Genomic DNA, 21,402 nt, shown 5'->3' with positions numbered 1-21,402 from the left:
CCATCTTCATGGACCAAAGAATTTCAGATGGTTCTAGACAGGCAGTTTGCACTGAGTCTAAAGGCCTGGAGTCAACAAAGATTAGTTCTAAATGGATACATCCCTAAGCTCTTTGCACCCCATGAATTTTGGGAGAAGCAATAGGGGAAGATGTCCCCAGAAACATACTAGCAATTTTTTGGGGGATGAAACACTTTTTGAAGTTTATCTACAAAAGAGACAGTTGAAACCTGACTGCCCTACCGCCACTTAAAGAGTGAGAACTCAGCTTTTATAGCACTGGATAATGTTTGCTTTCCCTATATGCCCTTTATCACTACTTAGAATCAACTGTGGCCATGAGGAATAATGAAGACATTGATGATTAATAGCTTTCTACCTGAAGGAAATTGAGAAGAAGCTGTTCAGTTTAACATAAAAAACAAACTTTCCTGAATTTTACTATTTATTATTATTAATTTACGTACATATAATATGTCAGCTACATAATCACACTTGATTTTCACATCAACTCTGTGAATTAGGCAGTATAGATGTTACCTCATTTCAGAGGATTTTCCCAGGGGGTCACACAGCTAATAAGTGTTGGAGAAGGGAGCTGAACCTAGAGCACTGGACTTGGAGTGAAGATGAGCTATCTACTTGACTCTATTGCCTCTAAAGAACATTTGAGTGCTATAAAATATCACAGAGGTATCTTAATTATTAATGAAGAACAGTCACACTAATTCAAAAGTATTATGCCTGTGGTAAAGCAAAGACATATCCAAAGCAAAGCATCTTAAAAGAAACAGGAGTTGAATGAATGGCAATCTCTAACCTGATGGCATCATTAAGGTTTGTAAATGTATGTAGTTTAATATTATATTAGTATATGTTGAAAATCTCTTGGCAGTTGGTCATTTTCCCCCAGTTCAAACAGGGCTTGACAACATAGTTGACCAGCAAATAGTCTTCTCTTTAAGTCTTTGCACTTCCATTTGAAAACAGGATGATTCCAAGAATCATAGATTTGGACCTGGAGTCTCCTAATTTTGAAAGGAGGATAATGAGAGCCAGTGAGGTGAAGTGAATTATTTCTTTGAGTTCTTATTCTTTGTCAGGATTTGTCCTTTTTTCTTAAGCTGGTAGCAAACTACTGAAACCTGGCCCTTGAACCCAGTCTCACATTACCTCCCTCTGATGTTTTGATTCCTGGTATGGTCTCTGCTTAATGCTTATCCACTCTTGACTTCATTTGCCGGTTTTTCTTGTGCACATGATAATTCCAACCTCCTCCTTTTGTAGATTTCTGGTTGCACCCAACCAGATTGCCTCAAATCAATGCTGTGGAACCCAGTCAACCATAACTTAGTGACAGACCTCAACCCTGGTTAACAATATATAAGCTCGGAAAAATCAATGAACTTGCATACAATTCTGAACAGAACCTATAATAGGACTTTCTTAATATGAGTTTATGGAAGCTATTTTTCATCTTTCACTCCATCAAAAATCTTCTGGTTCTGACAGATGTGTGAAAGGAAACACTCCCTTAAAGTTGCATCAAACATATGTTACAGTCATTGCTGAAATGAAAAAAAAAAGATGAATATTTTCTACCTTGTAAAATGATTATTCAATCCACCTATCCCTCCTCCACGCTCCTGGGTTTCTACTTTGGCATGAAATCCCAGATTAGTTTTAAAGTTATTTCCAGAGTCAACAAGAAATAGGCATTCCACAAGAGGAAAAATATCCCTACTATCAAGGCTACTTTGTACAAAGTATAAGAAAATGCCCAGGGACTACATCTGACTTTCAGTTGGGTTTTTCAGGTTAACTCCCTTCTCCCCCAATAGGGTTTTTTTAAAGCTAATGTGATGCCAAGTGAAAATTCTTTGAGGGTTCTTCTCTGCTGGTTTCTGCAAGATTAGTCCCAGGCTTCTGGGTCTTCGGCACTGCTGACAAGAGAAGCCTCTTTGATTCTTCCCCTCTTTGGAAACTTAGCTGATGGGATTTTCCACCCTGCCCCATGTTCTCTCTTGATTTGGGCTAGATATATATTTTCATAAAGGCAGGAAACTTTTCATTTTTTCTCATAACATACATATGCAGTTTTTTTCTTTCCCTATGTATATGAAGGGAAACAGATTACATGATGCGATATTTTCCCTTAACTACCTCAATTAACTAAGTAGTCAGAGCATTGGGGAAATGGAAGTTTCCCAAGAAATCATCTAATTCAATGCCCTTATTTTCTAGATGTAGAGAGGCAGTGTAGAGACAGTGAGTAGAAAGCAAGCCTGTTTCAGACTCACATTAGCTGTTTGACCCTGGGCTAGTCACTTAGCTTTTCTTTGCCTCAGGCAACTCTCTAGGACTACAAGTTACAGACTAGATATTTATTTTCATTGATAAAGGGAGTTGTCTGCACCAGTGAAACCAAACATTTTGTACAGAGAAAGAAACTGAGTCCTAGAGAGGAGAAGTTCACTCAATAAGTTAGAGCCAGAACTAGAAACCAAAAGTTCAATTAATTAGAACTTCCATATGTTAATAGAGAGAAACAAACAAGAAAAAGATGAAATTAGTTGAAAAATGAACAAACCAAAAGACAGCTTTTAGTTCAGTTTCCTCTTATCTCTTACAACTACTGCTACGGTTCTGACCAAAGAAAATTGATATCCCTCATGGTGACACTAAAGGTCTGGTTGTTGTCACTCACTGGTGCTAAGTTTGGGAAGGGACCCATTCATTTTAGAAGGATTCCAATCTCTAAATTCAATAGGGTTTGGAGGAAAAAGGTCCAAAGGATTTGAAAATTGAAAGAAAACTTGGGGATCATCTAGGCCAACGGTTCTTAACATGGGATTCACGGATGTCCAAAGGGTCCAGGGACAAATTTCTGGGGGCATCTATGAACTTGGAGAGGAAAGAATATATCTTTATTTTCCACTAACCTCTAACTGAAATTGATCATTTCCTTTAATTATTTAAAATCATTATTCTGAAAAGATATCCATCAGTTTCCCCAGATTCGATGACGTACAAAAAAATATTAAACACCCTTGATTGAGACTAAAGTGTTTTTAAGCCTCAGTTAAAGAAAAAATAGAATTATCCAGGACTCCTTCCTTTCTACTGAGCATTTGTGATTTGTGGGTTTAAACGTGTGACTGGTCTTAAAAAGATAGGGCACTGAAGTGCCAATGACAATGAGAAGCTAGCTCTTGGTGAAGATGTCTGGAACCTGTGTTTAGTGTGGGGTGTGTGTTGGGGGGAGGGGGTGTTGTAGAAGAAAGCACACTTGGGTGGTCAGTCAAATCATCTTGATTCTAGCTTTGTCTCTGACACTAACTTGGGCAAATGCTTAACATTTCTAGGCCCCAGCTTCCTCCTATTGCTCCTAGATCTGAAATACTGATTTTGAGAATCAGGAATATTAAGGTTCATTTTTTTTCCTCTCAGCCCTTTTCAGAACTGAGATAATTCAAAAGTCAGCAACGGTTTTATGGGGCAGACGAATCATTTTTGAAATGGAAAATGTTATCTATTATTTTTTTTTTATCAAATTAGAGACTTTCTCTTTCTGTGAAACCTGGAAAGAAGGGGCCATTTGAAAGATAAATGTTTCCTGTAAGTGATATCCAATGTACGAGAATTTTGTGGTTGTTTGGGTACTAAATGTCAGCCCCTTGTTATCTTTCAAATTTCTCAGCTAGGAAATTGTGCTCTGAAGCTATCTTTCAGCAGTACCAGAGTTAGAGAGGCAGGCCATGGGGAGGGGAGATATTACATCATTCCTCAGTTGTGTGTGGCTCCTAAATCAGCTGATTTGGATATTGTGTTAATGAGGTCAAGGGAATTGAATTGTATTTCCTGGTAGATTCTGCTGGTGAATTCTGCTGGTTTTCGGGGGTGTGGGGGGCAAAGTCCGTGCCTCTAACTCTGGTCACAATCATCAAAAGGGTAAGGCAAAGGAAATAGGGATGACTCCATGCATATCAATCCCCACTACTAGGAAATGAATTCAAAACACATGGCTTAGTGATTATGTGTTAGTAGTATTCATAACACTTTGATCTGAAACCATACAGGTCTAAAATTTAGAGTTGAAAAGTATTTTAGATGCCATTTAATCCAGCTCTGTCGTGAAGAACAGAAGGGCCAGAGAGGTTAAATGATCATCCAAAATATCACAATTAGTAAATGGCAAAGTCAGGATTTGAACTCAGGTCCTTTGATTTGAATATTTTCCAAGATCCTGGATTGTACAGACAATGGTATACTCTCCACTAGTAGAGACCATTCCCATCATCATCCCTAATTTTCAACGTTGCCTTATCCATGTTCCCTACTAGTTAAAATCTCTCTCTCCCTCTCTCTCTCCCTCCCTCCGTCCTCCTTCTTCTCCTCTTCCTCCTCCTCCTCCTCCTCCTCCTCTTCTTCCTCCTCCTCCTCCTCCTCCTCCTCCTCCTCCTCCTTCTTCTTCTTCTTCTTCTTCTTCTTCTTCTTCTTCTTCTTCTTCTTCTTCTTCTTCTCTTCTTCCTCCTCTTCCTTTTCCTCTTCCTCCTCCTCCTTCTTCTCTTCCTCCTCCTCCTCCTCCTTCTACTTCTTCTCCTCCTTTTTCTATTTTTACTTCTCCTTCTGCTCCTCTCTTATTTAAAAGGTAAAAAGACTTTTGTTTGATCCTACCATCCTTTCAAGCTCCCATTCTATTTTACTCCTATTATTTGAAAACCAAAAAAAAGTAGTTTATACTTATTGTCTTCATTTTTTCACCTCACATTCACTTCTTACTCTTTGGCATTTAGGTATCCAATATCATTAGTCAACTAAAAATGCTCTACCCAGAGATACCAGTGGTCTATTAATAGTAAATCTGATACGGCCTTTTCTCTGTCCTTATCCTTTTTGACTTCTTCACATCACTTGACATACCTTTCTACTATTTTCTTTTTTAAAAAACACATTTTATTTCATTACATATTTACCAATTGCATGTAAAAATAACAATATTTTTTTAAACTTCAAGTTCTGAATTCTCTCCCTCCTGCCTACACCTGCTTCCTTCTTGAGAAGGCAAGAAATATATTTATCACACACATGAAGTTATGCAAAACATCTTTCCATATTAGCCATGTTGCAAAAGAAAACACAAGCAAAAAGAATAAGACCAAAAAAAATTTAAAAAATTATGCTTCAGTCTGTACCCAGAGTTCATCAATTCTCTCTCTGGAGGTGGAGACCATTTTTCATCATGGGTCCTTTGGAATTTCCTTGGACCATTGTTTTTATCAGAATTGCCAAGACTTTCACAATTGATTCCTCACTCTGACCTACTGTATACATTCAATCATTTGCCAGATTTTTACCTCCAAAACATCTCTTATGTACCCTTTTTTTCTACTCATACAGCCACCACTCTAGTATAGATTTTTATCCTTTCCAGCTTGCACTATTGTAATAGTTTTCCATTGGTTTTTTAATAGTGCAATAGAAGGTTCCAAATTCCCTGGTGGAATGTTCTTCAAGAAGCCAGGGTCATCTGCATATATCAATGAGTTACATTCTCCTGAAATTATGTTCCTAATTATGATCATATAGACTCACAGCAATCAGGTAGACTGACAACATTCACCTAACAGATGCTGTTCTTGCAAAACTTCACAACAAAAAGGAAAAATAAATGCAGACAGAAGAAGCCATGACCCAGAACTATAATTTCAGTGTTGACCTTTGCCTTCCTTCTAATGTTTGTTGTCTTTCTATTTCAGTCATACCTGGACTCTATTAGAAATTGCCTCACTTCATGATGGCTTAAGAAGCCAATTGTAGTCATAGGACAGTTCTATCACCATATGACATGCATGTGCATTCATTTCTCTTTCCGTTATTTATATTGTTGATTTACAAAACAAATACAGATGTGGGCTCTGAAGGAAGGAACTTCAAAAGACCATTTCTGAACAACGATCCTGTGTACATTATCTCCAACAAGTTAAATTTTGCCTAAAATATTCTAGTGAACAGGCAACCTAAGACTCTCCAAGCATCCCATTCCATTTTCAACAGTTCTAATTGTTAGTAAATATATTCTTAACATTGACTTGAAATTTGCCTCTTACCAGCTTCCTCTCATTGACCTTCGATCTGCTTTCTGAGAACAAGCAGAACAAGTCTAATCATTCTTCCATATACTAGTTTTTCAAAGACTTGAAGATAGTTATTGCTTCCCCTTATCTCTCCCCACACACCTCCTTTTCTTTTGGTTAAACAAAGTCATTTCCTTCAAACAACCTTCATGTGGCATAAATTCCAGGGCTTTTATTATCCAATTGCCTGCCTCTAGACACTAATTTATCAATATCCTTCCTAAAGTGGGGAACCCCAAACACAAGACACTCCAGCTGTCCAGTCAAGACAGAGTAAAGTGGGGTTATCACCTCTTCTGTTCTGGACATGCTGCCTCTTTTAACGTAGCCAAAGATTCCATTAGCTATTTATCATATCATTTAATCTAATTGAGCCAGGAAGCTACTAAAATTCTCAAGTCTTTTTCATACAATCTGTTATCCAACTACACCTCACAGGCTCTGCAGCTAGAAGCAACATTAGAAATCATGTAATGCAACTCTCTTATTTTTACAAATAAGATGACAAGATATTTCTTTAGCCACTCCATGTTTTTTATAGGACTTCACTTATTTTTGTGCAGATTTAGATAGGAGTGTCTATTCTGTTCTATTTAATGCTTTGGCAAAACAAAACAAAAACAAACCAAAACAAAGAATAAACCTAAGGCACTGTTTCCCAAAAGTTATGAGACTGTAATAATCATCAGAGATTCTTAATCTGAGGTTCACCAACTTACTTGTTTTTTAAAATATATTTTGATAACTATATTTCAATGTAATTAGCTTCCGTTGTAATGCTTACATTTTGTTTTATCAATATTAAAAACACCATTTTGATAGAGTCCATAGACTTGGGCCCCTGAGAAGGGGTCCATCAGTCTACCAGAGGGGTCCACAATACAAAAAAGGCTCAGACCCCTGATGTAGCCAAACCTCCTTTTTATAGGCAACCTAGAATTCCCCTCCAACTCTAGGATACTTTAGATGGTACTTTCTATAGCCCAACCATAAATGTAGCTTGAGTTACCATTCCAGTGCATAATCACAGACTGAGATGAACAAATTGAACAGCAAAATATTTTATTAAGACAAATAAACCAGAATTATTGTCAGTCTCTTTCTCCTTTTCAACCCTTTCCGGTACAAGCAAAATGGGGTTGCAACCTTTTCCAGGAATCAATAAAGAAGTAATAGCTCTCATGGAATCTCATTCTCAGAATGGGACTTGCTCTCCTTTTTAGGGGGCAGATGGAATGAAAAGAGAGCTAGTCATTTCCTGTATCCTTTCTTCTTGGTCTTAATAACCAGCAAGATCTGTAGATGCCTAGTCTAGTCTTTTGTTAGGATTGTGTTGGGATTCCTGGATTCAAAGACACCCTTGGACACTCAGCCAAGCAGTCTTGTTCCTTCTCCCAACTACAGCCTAGGGCAATCAGTCATCCTACTCACAGAAGGAGATCATCACTGTCTCTATCAGTTTTCTCAGTCCGTTCTCAACCACCAGCAAACAGGCCCTACAGGTAGCTCAATTCCTCTTTGATTTATCCTAGTAAAATTACTTTACGTCTTCATAGTCTGACTTTAAAAGTGTTGTTAATACTTATGATCCTTTTTATCTATATAGTATTTTACAGTTTTAAAAGCACTTTCACATGCATCATTTCCTTTTATTCTCCTATCTGTCCTGTGAGATATATGGTACTCTTAGGGGATTATCCTTACTTAACAGATGTGGACAATGAGGTTCAGAAAGACTGTGACTAGAACAAGGTCACCTTGCTAGTGAGTGGGACTCAAACTGGGACTCACAACTCCGTCTCCTGACTCTAAGCCCTATTATTGCCATAATACTATATAAACCCAACAATGTTTAAGCATGATAGGCAAGGTTAATCTCTAGCACTATGAGAATGCTTTGTCTTCAAGGGTTGCAGGCATTCCAGTAAGGTTGCTAAGGGAGATTAGGTAAAATGGGATGCTTTTTCATTCTAATGGACTTTCAGTGAATAGGAGCAGATCTAAAATGAGTCTCTGTCACTTCCAGTGCCCCATATTTTTCCTTTTAATTGTAATAGAGTATAATTTAGTTCTTAAGATGTGATTGAAGTTTCTACAACTTGAATCCCTTCCAGATCCCTTCTTGCCTTCTCAATTCTTTGGAAGTTAATTGAAACAAATGAAATTCAATGATGCTTTAAAAGAGTCTTTTCTCTCCACAGGAGTCTGAGGCAAAGATGAAGAAACATTAGCCTTCAAGGGAACAGGCCTAGTTTGTGATGCAAAGCCATTGATAGCCCTTTTAAGTGGTCCCCAGTTAGTCATTACTTGGGTGTGTGCAAATCTTCATGTCAGAGTTTTTCATACCCAGAAGGTGGTATGGTATCTGTATACTGTAGCTCTCCTGAAACTTGAATAATTTCATTTAAGAAGGCTAGGCTGTATCTTAGAACTCTAACCTGGGGGTCAAGGAACCTGGAGTCTGTCTGGAGTCTGGGATAATGTCTTATACTTCTTAATATCCCTCATAGCTCAGTACATGGCCTTGTACAGAGTAGAGGTGAAACCATTTTTGCTTAATTACAATTGCTTCACAGGGCAGTGGAAAAGTTACTTACTGTCTCTAGAATCTGTGAAAAGTGCTGCCAAATTCAGGGGTGATCTTTGTGAATGCTTTCTATCTCCCAATTAGGAATGTGATTGGAATTAACAAAGATCCACTCCATTGAGGGCATCTTGTTTGGCATGCCTGAGTTATTGAAAATATAATGAAGGAATCGACAATGTTTTTTATATATTTGAGATATCTGACCTTTAAGAAACTATTTACCCTCCTCCGAAGTTCTGCTTTCCTTGTATTGGGTTTCTGAGATATGGAGCATTTCATGGTGAAAAGAATGCTTTTGAGAGTCATCCCTAGATATAATGATTGTCTCCAGAACATTGATTACTGGTCAGATATGTGTGTGTTCATCCTTCATTGTCGAAGAAGACCATGCCATCAGAGAAATAATGACATGACTTGCACTTGACTTTGTTTTGAATGAGGGAGGGCTGTTCAAGCCACCAGACTCACTTCTCCTCCAGAGTCATCTGAATTCAGTGACCAGATATTCATCAGGATGAGTGGAGATAACCCAGGATGAGGCAATTGGGGTTAAGTGACTTGTCCAAGGTCACACAGCTAGTGAGTGTCAAGTGTCGGAAGTGAGATTTGAACTCAAGTCCTCCTGACTCCTGCACTGGTGCTCTATCCACTGCACCACCTAGCTGCCCCTTAACTGGTCAGATATACATTATAGGTAAATTGCATCAAACGTGAGGATACGCCAAAGATCTCTAATTTTGTTAGACTGATGCAGTTTGATCCCCTCTGTTACTTAGCATAGTATTCATAATTGCTACAGGCTCCAATACAGGAAGTGACTTGATCGTGGATTCAATAATCTATCTCTATGCAAATGACTTTAAGGTTTATATATCTAGCCCTAGTATCTCTCCTGAACTCTACTCCTATATAACTGACTGCCTATCAGACATTTCATGCTGGATTGCCATATGAACATATCAAACAACATGACCAAAGCATAACTTATCTTTCCCCCTACCTGGTCCCCCACCTTGTTCAGTCACCCAAGGTGTGCAATCATAATGTCATCCTTGATTTCTTATTTTGGCTCATCCTACACATCCAATCATCTACCAAATTTGGTCATTTATACCTCCAAAACATATCTCATCTGCTCCTTTCTCTCCACTCACACAGCCTCCACTATCTTTCAGAATTTTATCCCCTCTTGCTTGAACTATTGCAATAGTTCCTCATTGGTCTTCTTATCTCAAGTGTCTCCCCACTCTAAAACATTATCTACAGAGTGACCAAAATAATTTTCCTAAAGTATAGATCTTACTTTCCTACAGCATATCACTATTACTTCTCTCCTGCCCCCCCCAAAAAACCCCCAACCTGAGTGGCTCTCCATTGCTTCTAGGATTAAATATAAACTCTTCTGTTTGTCCTTTAAATCTCTCCACAAGGCCCCTTCTTATCTTTCTGTCTACCTACACTTTAATTCCACCCTCTCCCAATTCAGTGATCCAGTCATAATGGCCTACTTGTTCCTCGGATACAGTACTACATCTCCCTTCTCCATACCTTTCCACTGACTGTACCCTGTGCTCAAATTGTTCTCTCCTTACCTCTGTTTCTTAGAAGCCTTCAAATCTTGGCTCAAGTTTCTTCCGCAACAGATAGCCTTTCCTGGTCCCCCTGTCTTCCCATTTGCTAATGTATTCCCCTCTAAAGTTACTTCTCTTCTTTTTATGTATCTTGTCTGTGCTTCTATGTATCTCCTTCTTCTTAAAAGAGCTAAATTTTTTCTGCTGCGAATCCCCCAGTACTTCCACAGAATAAATACTACCCAAATATTTTCACTCATAGTCCAGTTTGGAGGCTTTCAAGTGGTCTTCCTTTATTAAACAACAGTAATACCTTTGTATGTTCATGCATGATTACATCTATTAAGACAAGTGAGTAGCATAGTGGACAGTGTGTTGGACTTGGAGTCAAGAAGTTCTGAGTTTAAATTCTGCTTTTGGCAATGAAGGACGAACACAACCCTATGAGTAGACTCAGCTCCTCCTTTATTGTCTATCTCCCCCTCCCCTTCCTTCTCCTCTCCAAAGGAAGGTAAATTTGGATGGCCAAAAGATTCCCAGTTGGCTTGGGTTTTACTGGCCAATTTCCCTTCCCTCTGCTCCCGTCTCCTCCCCTCCCCTGAATCTTGAGCCTACTGCACTGTGAGGCTCAGACACCATGGGGCCCCTGCCCCCTGCCCCCTGCCCCCTGCCTAAAAGCTCTTTTCTGGACCCTTCTGGTTTCACAGTGATCATCAGTAGTAAATGTTGCTGTTTCCCTCCCATGCTGATGTCTTTCTCTTCTTTGCCTCATTAAAGTGGCCATGCCCTGACAACTTCTTTTAAACAGGCCTATTCAATGAATGGGCGTTACCTCACCCTAAATGAGTACCTGCTCAGACCTTGGCCTAAAGGGGTCAAGGTCTCTCAGTGCATCCTGGGCCATCTCTAGTCATCCTGAGGAATATCAGGTCATTGGACTCAGGTGGCTCAGAAGGTGAAGTGAAGCTAGTGACCTTGCACAGCCCTCCCTCACTCAAAACAAAAGCCAAGTGCAAGTCATGCCATCATTTCTCTGATGGCATGGTCTTCTTCAGCAACAAAGGATGAACACAACACCTCCTTCACTTCATATTCCACAATTTATTCAGCCATTCTTCCGTTGTTGGTCATCCTTTTTGATTTCAAGATGCTGATGCTTCAAAAAAAAAGCTGCTGTAAATATATTTACATATAAAGAGACTTTTTCATTTTCTTTCATCTCTTTTGGGTATAGGCTTATCAGTGGTGTAGCTGGGTCAAAGTGCATGCACTGTTTGATTACTTTATGTACAATTCCAAATGTTTTTCTTGAATGAATGTACCCATTCACAGGTCCACCAATAGTACATCAATGTGCATGTTTTCCCCATAGCACCTCCAATATTTATCCTTATACAAAGATAAGCTCTAAAATGCTACATAACCTAGATATAAAAGGTCACATCATTAACAAATGAAAGAAAAATGGAAAAAGTTACCTTTCAGTTCCATGCATAGGAGAAAAGTTATTGACCAAATAAGGAAGAGAGAGGATCAGAGAAGATAAAATGGAAAGTTTTGATTACATAAAATTAAACATTATTGCACAAACAAATCTAATCTAAAGGAAAACTAGTAAAAAAAATCTGCATAATTTTTTTCTGATAAAGGTCTTTGCTCTCAAGAACTGATCAAAATTTACAAGAAAAAGAGCCATTCCCCAATTAATAACTGGTCAAAGAGTATAAATAAACAGTTTTCCAGGTAAGAAACGCTGGCTATTTATAGCCATATGAAAAAAAGTTAATTATCACTATTACAAAGTGCAAATAAAATTAAAGTTAAAAGTGCAAATTAAAGCAATTCTGAGATTCTACCTTTCACCCATGAGACTTATTAACAAATTCCCCAATGTCCTCTAGCTCTTCATCTTGTGCTTTTTCCATCTTCTGACTTGACAGAAATATTGCTCCTTTTGAAGATATTGCATCCTTCCCCCTTCTACAATGACCTTTTTTCCCAATGTACGGAGACAGAAAGGGGAGTTACACAAACATACTCCCTCCTCCTCATTATCACTTTCAACCTCTCTCTTGACACCATCACACATGTTCATTCCATTTATTAATATTAGTTGGTTCATATCCTTATCACAGTCATTTTTCTAGCCTCTAGGTCATTCTTTTTTCTCACAGTGTTCAGTTACTTGTCCTGAAATGTTCTTTTCTACCCTAACCCTTGTCTCAGGCTGATGTCCCCTCAACTGATATCAGGAATAGAATGCTCAACTTGTGACCAGAGTTTGAATCCCACCTCAACCACTTAATAGCTGTGTGATACTGAAATCACTTAACCTGTCTTGTTCCCAGTTTCCTCCTGAATAAAAATGAGGATAATAATAGGGATGACTTCACAGGGTTGTTTCAAGGAACAAATGAGTAAATATATGTAAATGGCTTTGCAAACCTTAAAGTGTTACATAAATGCTACCTACCATTTCGACTAATTAGTAATGTCATGACTGTTAAGTTCATCAGTCTGCTCAGCATCCTGGACCTATATTTCTTTACTCCATCTCAAACAACCAGATTGTTTAGTATCTCATCTAATCATTAACCACATCTGTGCTGCCACTATAATGCTTAAGTTTCCCTCATTGTTTAAAATTTCCTATCCTTCCATCTCTCCCTCTGCCTTTAAATCCATATTTTTGATATATAATTTATTTGTTTTTCAGTTCTTAACATTCACTTCCACAAGAATTTGAATTCAAAATTTTCTTCCCATCTCTCCCTACCCCCCACCCCAGGACAGCATGCACCACATCCATCCCTTCCTCCAATCTGTCCTCACTTCTATTACTCACCCTTCTTCCATCCACCTTCTCCTCTATTTTTCTATAGGACAAAATAGATTTCTATAATCCATTGCCTGTACATCTTATTTCCCAGTTGCATGCTAAAACAATTTCAAACATTCATTCTTAAAGCTCTGAGTTCAATAATCTCTCCCTTCCTCCCCACCTACCCTCATTGAGAAAATAAACAATTCAGTATAGGTTATACATGTGTAACAATGCAAAGCACTTCCATAATAGTTATGTTGTAAAAGACTAACCACATTTCCCTCTGTCCTATCCTGCCCTTCATTTATTCCATTCTCTCCCTTGATCTGTCCTCCCACAACAGTGCTTCTGATTTTCCCTTTCCCCAATTTGCTCACACTTCTGTTATCTTCCCTCTACTATCCCCTTCTTCCTTGCCTTCCCTCAGGGTAAAATAGATTTCCATATCCAATTAGATGTGTGTTATTCCCTCCTTAAGCCAAATCCCATGAGAGTAAGATTCAATTATTTCTTTTCATCTCCCCCATCTTCCTCTCCATTGTAAAAGCTCTTTCTTCTCTCTTGTATGTGAGATGATTTCTTACATTCTACATCTCCATTTCTCTTACTCCTAGTACATTCCATTCAACAGTAAATTTTTTTTTAGATATTCTCCCTTCATATTCAGTTCACCCTATGCCCTCTGTCTATATATGTATATATAAGTGTATATTTATATATACATACACACACATATATACACATATACATGTATACATACACACATACAACCATGTACATATACATACCTACACATATATAATGTGCACATACATACCTACCCATACATACCTACATATATATACTCCCTCGAAAAACCCCAGTACTGAAAAAGGTCTCATGAGTTACAAATAACATCTTTCCACGTAGGAATGTAAACAGATCAATGAGTTCCTTAAGACTTCTCTTTCCTGTTTACCTTTTCATATTTCTCTTAATTCTTGTGTTTGAAAGTCAAATTTTCTATTCAGTTCTGGTATTTTGAACAAGAATGCTTGGAAGTCCTCTGTTTCATTGAAATTCCATTTTTTTCCCTTCAAGTATTATACTCAGTTTTGCTGGGTAGGTGATTCTTGGTTTGAATTCTATCTCCTTTGACCTCTGAAATATCATATTCCAAGCTTTTTGATACCTTAGTGTAGAAGCTGCTAAATCCTGTGTTATCCTGATTGTATTTCCACAATACTTGAATTATTTCTTTCTGGCTGCTTGTAATATTTTCTCCTTGGCCTGGGAACTCTGGAATTTGACTACAATATTTCTAGGGGTTTTTCTTTTGGGATCTCTTTTGGGAGGTGATGGGTGGATTCTTTCAATATTGATTTTATCCTCTGGTTCTAGAATATCAGGGCAGTTTTCCTTGATAATTTCATGAAAGATGATGTTTAGGCTTTATTTTTGATCACGGCTTTCAGATAGTCCCATAATTTTTAAATTGTCTTTCCTGGATTTATTTTCCAGGTCATTTGTTTTTCCAATGGGATGTTTCACATTGTCTTCTATTTTTTCATTCTTTTGGCTTTTTTTTATAATTTCTTGTCTTCTCATAAAGTCATTAGCTTCCATCTGCTCCATTCTAATTTTTAAAGAACTATTTTCTTCAGTGAGCTTTTGAACCTCCTTTTCCATTTGGCCCATTCTACTTTTTAAAGCATTCTTCTCCTCATTGGCTTTTTGGACCTCTTTTGTTATTAGGGTTAGTCTATTTTTAAAGGTGTTATTTTCTTCAGCATTTTTTGAGTCTCCTTTAGCAAGCTGTTAACTCACTTTTCATGATTTTCTTGCATCACTCTCATTTCTCTTCCCAATTTTTCCTCCACCTCTCTTACTTGATTTTCAAAATCCTTTTTTTTTTAAATTTTGTAATGTTTAACAGTCACTGCCATACAATTGTGATTTTATCCCCCCCACCTACCCCCCACTCCCCCCTCCCTCCCCACGACTGCATACAATTCTGTATAGATTCTACATATACTTTCCTATTGAGTATATTTTCACTATAGTCATGCTATGTAGTCAGACTAAGATAAATGAAAGAAATCGTATAACAAATCAGAACATGATACACAAACACATACACATACACAAACATGATCTGCTACAATATGTGAGTGACTTCCATATTTCTCTCTCTGAGTGTGGCAGGCATTTTGCCTTGAGATCCTCCATTGGGATTTTTTTTTTTTTTTTTGGTAAGAAGTTCTTGTGTTATTACAAAAATCTAAGTCTACCAGAAAAAAACTCTCACACACTGTGGTTGTTGCTGTGCATAAAGTTCTCCTGGTTCTGCTCCTTTCACTCAGCATCAGGTCATATAAGTCCTTCCAGGCCTCTCTGAAGTCTTCTTGTTCATCATTTCTTATGGCACAATAGTACTCCATTACATTCATATACCATAATTTATTCAGCCATTCCCCAATTGATGGACATCCCCTTGACTTCCAGTTTTTGGCAACTACATAGAGTGCTGTTATAAATATTTTTGTACATGTGGGATCCTTTCCCATTTTTATGATCTCTTGGGGATATAGTCCTAGTAGCGATATTGCTGGGTCAAAGGGTATGCACATTTTTGTAGCCCTTTGGGCATAGTTCCAAATTGCTCTCCAGAATGGTTGGATGCGCTCGCAGCTCCACCAACAATGAATTAGTGTTCCAACTTTCCCACATCCTCTCCAGCATTTATCATTTTCTTGTTCTGTCATGTTTGCTAATCTTATAGGTGTGATGTGGTACCTCAGAGTTGTTTTGATTTGCATCTCTCTAACCAATAGTGATTTAGAGCATTTTTTCATATGATTATAGATAGCTTTAATTTCTTCCTCTGAAAATTGCCTGTTCATATCCTTTGACCATTTATCAATTGGGGAATGACTTGTATGATTGTACATTTGGATCAGTTCTCTATATATTCTAGAAATGAGGCCTTTATCCCCGAGCTTAGCTGTAAAAATTCTTTCCCAGTTTACTACATCCCTCTGAATTTTGGTTGCATTGGGTTTGGTTGTGCAAAAACTTTTCAGTTTAATGTAATCAAAGTTATCATTTTGCATTTCATAATGCATTCTATCTCTCCTTTAGTAAAGAATTCTTCCCTTCTCCATAGATCTGATAAATACACTATTCCTTGCTTCTCCAGTTTATTCATGGTATCAATCTTTATACCTAAATCATGTACCCATTTGGACTTTATTCTTGTGTACAGTGTCAGGTATGGGTCTATGCCTAATTTCCGCCACACTGTTATCCAGTTTTCCCAGCAATTTTTGTCAAACAATGAGTTCTTATCCCAGAAGCTGGGGTCCTTGGGTTTATCAAACAGAAGGTTGCTATATTCCTTGCCTACTGCATCTTGAGTGCCAAGTCTATTCCACTTGTCTACCTCTCTGTTTCTTAGCCAATACCAAGTGGTTTTGATAATTGCTGCTTTATAGTACAGTTTGAGGTCTGGTAGCGCTAGGCCACCTTCCCAAGCATTTCTTTTCATTAGTCCCTTTGATATTCTGGACCTTTTGTTTTTCCAAATGAATTTTGATATTATTTTGTCCAGCTCTAGAAAGTAATTGTCTGATAGTTTAATTGGTATGGCACTAAATAAGTATATTAATTTGGGTAGAATTGTCATTTTTATTATATTAGCCCGGCCTACCCATGAGCAACTAATGTTTTTCCACTTACTTAAATCTGACTTTATTTGTGCAAAAAGTGTCTTGTAATTGTGTTCATATAATCCCTGGGTTTGTTTTGGCAGGTAGACTCCTAAGTATTTTATACTGTCTACCCTAACTTTAAATGGGATTTCTCTTTCTATCTCTTGCTGTTGGACTTTGTTGCTAATATATAGGAATGCAGAAGATTTGTGTGGGTTTATTTTGTACCCTGCAACTTTGCCAAAGTTGTTTATTAATTCTAGTAATTTTTTACTTGAATCTCTGGGATTCTCTAGGTAAATCATCATATCATCTGCAAAGAGTGATAACTTAGTTTCTTCTTTGGCTATTTTAATTCCTTGGATATCTTTATCTTGTCTAATTGCTACAGCTAACATTTCTAGTACCATATTAAATAATAGTGGTGATAATGGACAACCTTGTTTCACCCCTGATCTTATTGGGAATGCATCTAGCTTATCCCCATTGCATATAATGCTTGCTGAAGGTTTTAGATAGATACTGCTTATTATTTTATGGAAAGTTCCCTTTATTCCTACATTCTCCAATGTTTTTAGTAGGAATGGATGTTGTATTTTGTCAAAAGCTTTTTCTGCATCTATTGAGATAATCATGTGGTTTTTGTTAGCTTTGTTGTTGATGTGATCGATAATGCTAATAGTTTTCCTAATATTGAACCAGCCCTGTAGTCCTGGTATGAATTCTACCTGATCATAATGTATTAATCTCGTGATAAGATGCTGTATTCGTTTTGCTAGAATCTTATTTAAAATTTTTGCATCTATATTCATTAGGGAAATTGGTCTATAATTTTCTTTCTCTGTTTTGTCTCTTCCTGGTTTGGGTATCAAAACCATATTTGTATCATAGAAAGAATTTGGGAGGACTCCTTCTTCCCCAATTTTCAAGAATAGTGTATGTAGTATTGGAATTAACTGTTCTTTAAATGTTTGATAGAATTCAGTTGTGAATCCATCTGGCCCTGGAGATTTTTTCCTAGGGAGTTCATTGATGGCTTGTTCAATTTCTTTTTCTGAGATGGGGTTGTTTAAGTAATCAACTTCCTCTTCTGTTAATCTGGGCAATTTGTATTTTTTAAAATATTCATCCATCTCATTTAGATTATCGAATTTGTGGGCATAAAGTTGGGCAAAGTAGTTTCTAATTATTGTTTTAATTTCCTCCTCATTGGAGGTGAGTTCACCCCTTTCATTTTTAATATTAGTAATTTGGTTTTCTTCTTTCTTTTTTTTAATCAGATTGACCAAAGGTTTATCAATTTTATTAGTTTTTTCATAAAACCAACTATTGGTTTTATTTATTAATTCAATAGTTTTCTTCATTTCAATTTTATTAATCTCTCCTTTGGTTTTCAGTATTTCTAATTTGGTATTTACTTGGGGATTTTCAATTTGTTCTTTTTCTAGCTTTTTCAACTGCAAGCCTAAGTCATTGATCTCCTCTTTCTCTATTTTATTTATGTAAGCATTCAGAGATATAAAACTTCCCCTAATAACTGCTTTTGCAGTATCCCATAAGTTTTGGTACGTTGTCTCACTATTGTCATTCTCTCGAATGAAATTGTTGATTGTTTCTATGATTTCTTCTTTAACCCAACCCTTCTTTAGAATTAGATTATTTAGTTTCCAATTGATTTTTGGTTTCTCTTTCCATGGCCTTTTATTACATGTAATTTTTAATGCATTATGATCTGAAAAGGATGCATTGATTATCTCTACCTTTCTGCACTGGATTGTGAGATTTTTATGTCCTAGTACATGGTCAATTTTTGTAAATGTTCCATGTACCGCTGAGAAAAAAGTATATTCCTTTCTATTCCCATTTAATTTTCTCCAAAGATCTATCATATCTACCTTATCCAGAGTTTTATTTACCTCCTTAACCTCTTTCTTGTTTATTTTGAGGTTGGATTTATCGAGTTCAGAGAGGGGGAGGTTGAGGTCCCCCACTAGTATAGTTTTGCTATCAATTTCTTCCTTCAACTCCCCCAACCTCTCCTCTAAGAATCTGGATGCTATACCACTTGGAGCATACATGTTTAGTAATGATATTGCTTCATTGTCTATGGTGCCTTTTAGCAGGATATAGTTTCCATCCTTATCCCTTTTGATTAGATCTATTTCTGCTTTTGCTTTGTCTGAGATTAGGATTGCTACTCCTGCCTTTCTTACATGAGCTGAAGCACAATATATTCTGCTCCATCCTTTGACCTTTATCCTATGTGTATCCCCCCGTTTCAAATGTGTTTCTTGTAAGCAGCATATTGTTGGATTATGGCTTTTAATCCATTCTGCTATCCATCTCCATTTTATGGGAGAGTTCATTCCATTCACATTCACAGTTATGATTACAATCTGTGTATTTCCCTCCAACCTCTTTCCCACCATTTGTGCTTTTAGCTCTCCCGTCTCCCTTCCCCTCCTCAATAGTATTCACTTTTCTCCCCCTCCTCCTGCAGCCTTCCCCTCCTTCTTTTGATCCCCCCTCCCTTTTAGTTCCCTTTACTCTTATTGCTTCTTTCCTCCCTTTTAGCCACCCTCCCCTTTCTTCCCCCTTCCCCTCCTACTACCTATAGAGCTAGTTAGGCTTATCTACTTAAGATTATTGTTCCCTCCTTTGAACAAATCAGATGAGAGTACCTCTCAAACAATGCTCATCTCCCTCCCCTCCTTCCCTCCATTATAGTTTTGTACTTCTTCCTGTGATATAATTTGCCATTTTCTGCTTCCCCCTTTCCACACCTCCTATTACATTCCCTTCTCATACTTAAATCATATTTTTGACATGACATCATTTACTTTATGCCCGTTCCCTCTACATATATCCCTTTTATCATAATAGCTGCACAGTTCTCAAGATTAACAGGTATCATCTTCCCTTATAGGGAGGTAAACAGTTTGCCCTAATTGAGTAGCAAGTTTTTGTTTTTGTTTTTTCCCCTCTGTTTACCTTTTTATGATTCTCTGGAGACCTGCATTTGAAGATCAAATTGTCTATTGAGTTCTGGTGTTTTGGTCAGGAAGCTCTGGAAATCCCTTATTTCGTTGAATGACTTTCTCCTTGCCTGAAATGTTATGCTGAACTTTGCTGGGTAGTTGATCCTTGGTTGAAGTCCCAACTCCTTTGCCTTACGGAATATTGGGTTCCAATTCTTTCGATCTTTTAATGTAGAAGCTGCAAGGTCCTGTGTGATCCTGACTGTGTGTCCTTGATATTTGAATTGTTTCTTTCTGGCTGCTTGTAGTATTTTCTCCTTCACTTGATAGCTCTGGAATTTGGCAACTATATTTCTTGGGGTTTTGAGTTTGGGATCCCTTTCGGGAGGGGAACGGTGGATTCTTTCGATGACTATTTTGCCCTCTGAGTCTAGTACTTCTGGACAGTTTTCCTTGATGATTTCCTGGAAGATATTGTCCAGACTCTTTTCTTCATCATGGGTTTCTGGCAGGCCAATAATTCTTAGATTTTCTCTCCTGGATCTGTTTTCCAGGTCAGTTGTTTTTCCAATTAAATATTTTACATTTTCTTCTATCTTTTCATTCTTTAGATTTTGTTTGACTGATTCTTGTTGCCTCATTGAGTCATTAGTTTCTACTTGCCCAATTCTAATCTTCATCGTAGTGTTTTCTTCAGTTAGCTTTTCCATCTCCTTTTCCATCTGACCAATTTTTCCCTTTAAGGAGCTATTTTCTCCATTTAATTTTTGTACTTCTTTTTCCAATCGACCAATTTTCCCAGTTAGGTTTTGGGTTTCCTTTTCCATCTGATCAATTTTCCCAATTAGGTTTTGGGTATCCTTTGCCATTTGATTAGCTCTTCCTTTTAAGGAATTATTCTCTCCAGTTAATTTTTGAACTTCCTTTTCCATTTCTTCAATTTTCTTTTTCAGGGTGATGTTCTCATCAGTGAATTCTTTTTTTATAGTTTTAAAATCATTGGCCAGTTTTTCTTTTATATCCTTCTTCAGATGTTCCAGGTAATCTAGTTGTGCTTGCGAGAAATTCATAGTCCCATCTGAGGTTTCAGATGGAAGTACAGTCTCAGCTCTAACCTCTTTGGTGTTTGTGTTTTGGTCCTTATCCCCATAGAAAGATTCTATGGTTTTTTCACTTTTCGTCTGCTTTTTCCGATTCATGATGTTGGCTGAGTGTTGTAGCTTTTGGTTCTTTCAGTCAGAAGGTACAGATCTTTAAGTTGAGCTGAAGTGTGTCTAGGCTAAAAGCAGGCTTTTGTTTTTTGTTTCCCTGATCAACCCTGGGGTTAGCTTGTTAGGTGTGTGGGAGGTGTGGTCTGGTCTCAGGCTATCTCCTCAGCTGACTTGAGGCAAAGGCAAGGTCAGGGGATGGTAATCCCAGCTTCCCTATTGTCTTCCCTTTTCCCCTGGAGGGCTGGGGCACGCCTACAAGCTAACGTGTGTTCCCGCCCCTCCTGGGGCTCGTCTCCCGGCTCTGAGGCTTGCCTGGGTCTCAGTGCGAATTTTCTCTGCCCTGGGTTGTCTGTCCCTCCAGATCGCCTCCACCACAGTAGGAAGAATCCCCCTTTGCCACTTTTC

At 37.7% G+C, this 21,402-nt stretch overlaps 1 long non-coding RNA gene across 1 annotated transcript in view; it reads left to right on the top strand.

Annotated features, from left to right (window-relative positions):
* Positions 1 to 21,402, top strand: part of LOC140514495 (uncharacterized) — a 61,902-nt gene that overhangs the window by 32,142 nt on the left and 8,358 nt on the right. The gene's annotated exons all lie outside the window — the stretch shown is intronic.

The sequence above is a fragment of the Notamacropus eugenii genome, chromosome 1 (assembly GCF_028372415.1).
Source record: "Notamacropus eugenii isolate mMacEug1 chromosome 1, mMacEug1.pri_v2, whole genome shotgun sequence".
NCBI classification, from domain to species: Eukaryota; Metazoa; Chordata; class Mammalia; order Diprotodontia; family Macropodidae; genus Notamacropus; species Notamacropus eugenii.
The sequence above is the reverse complement of the archived record's forward strand: the minus strand, read 5'-3'. Positions and strand labels throughout refer to the sequence as shown.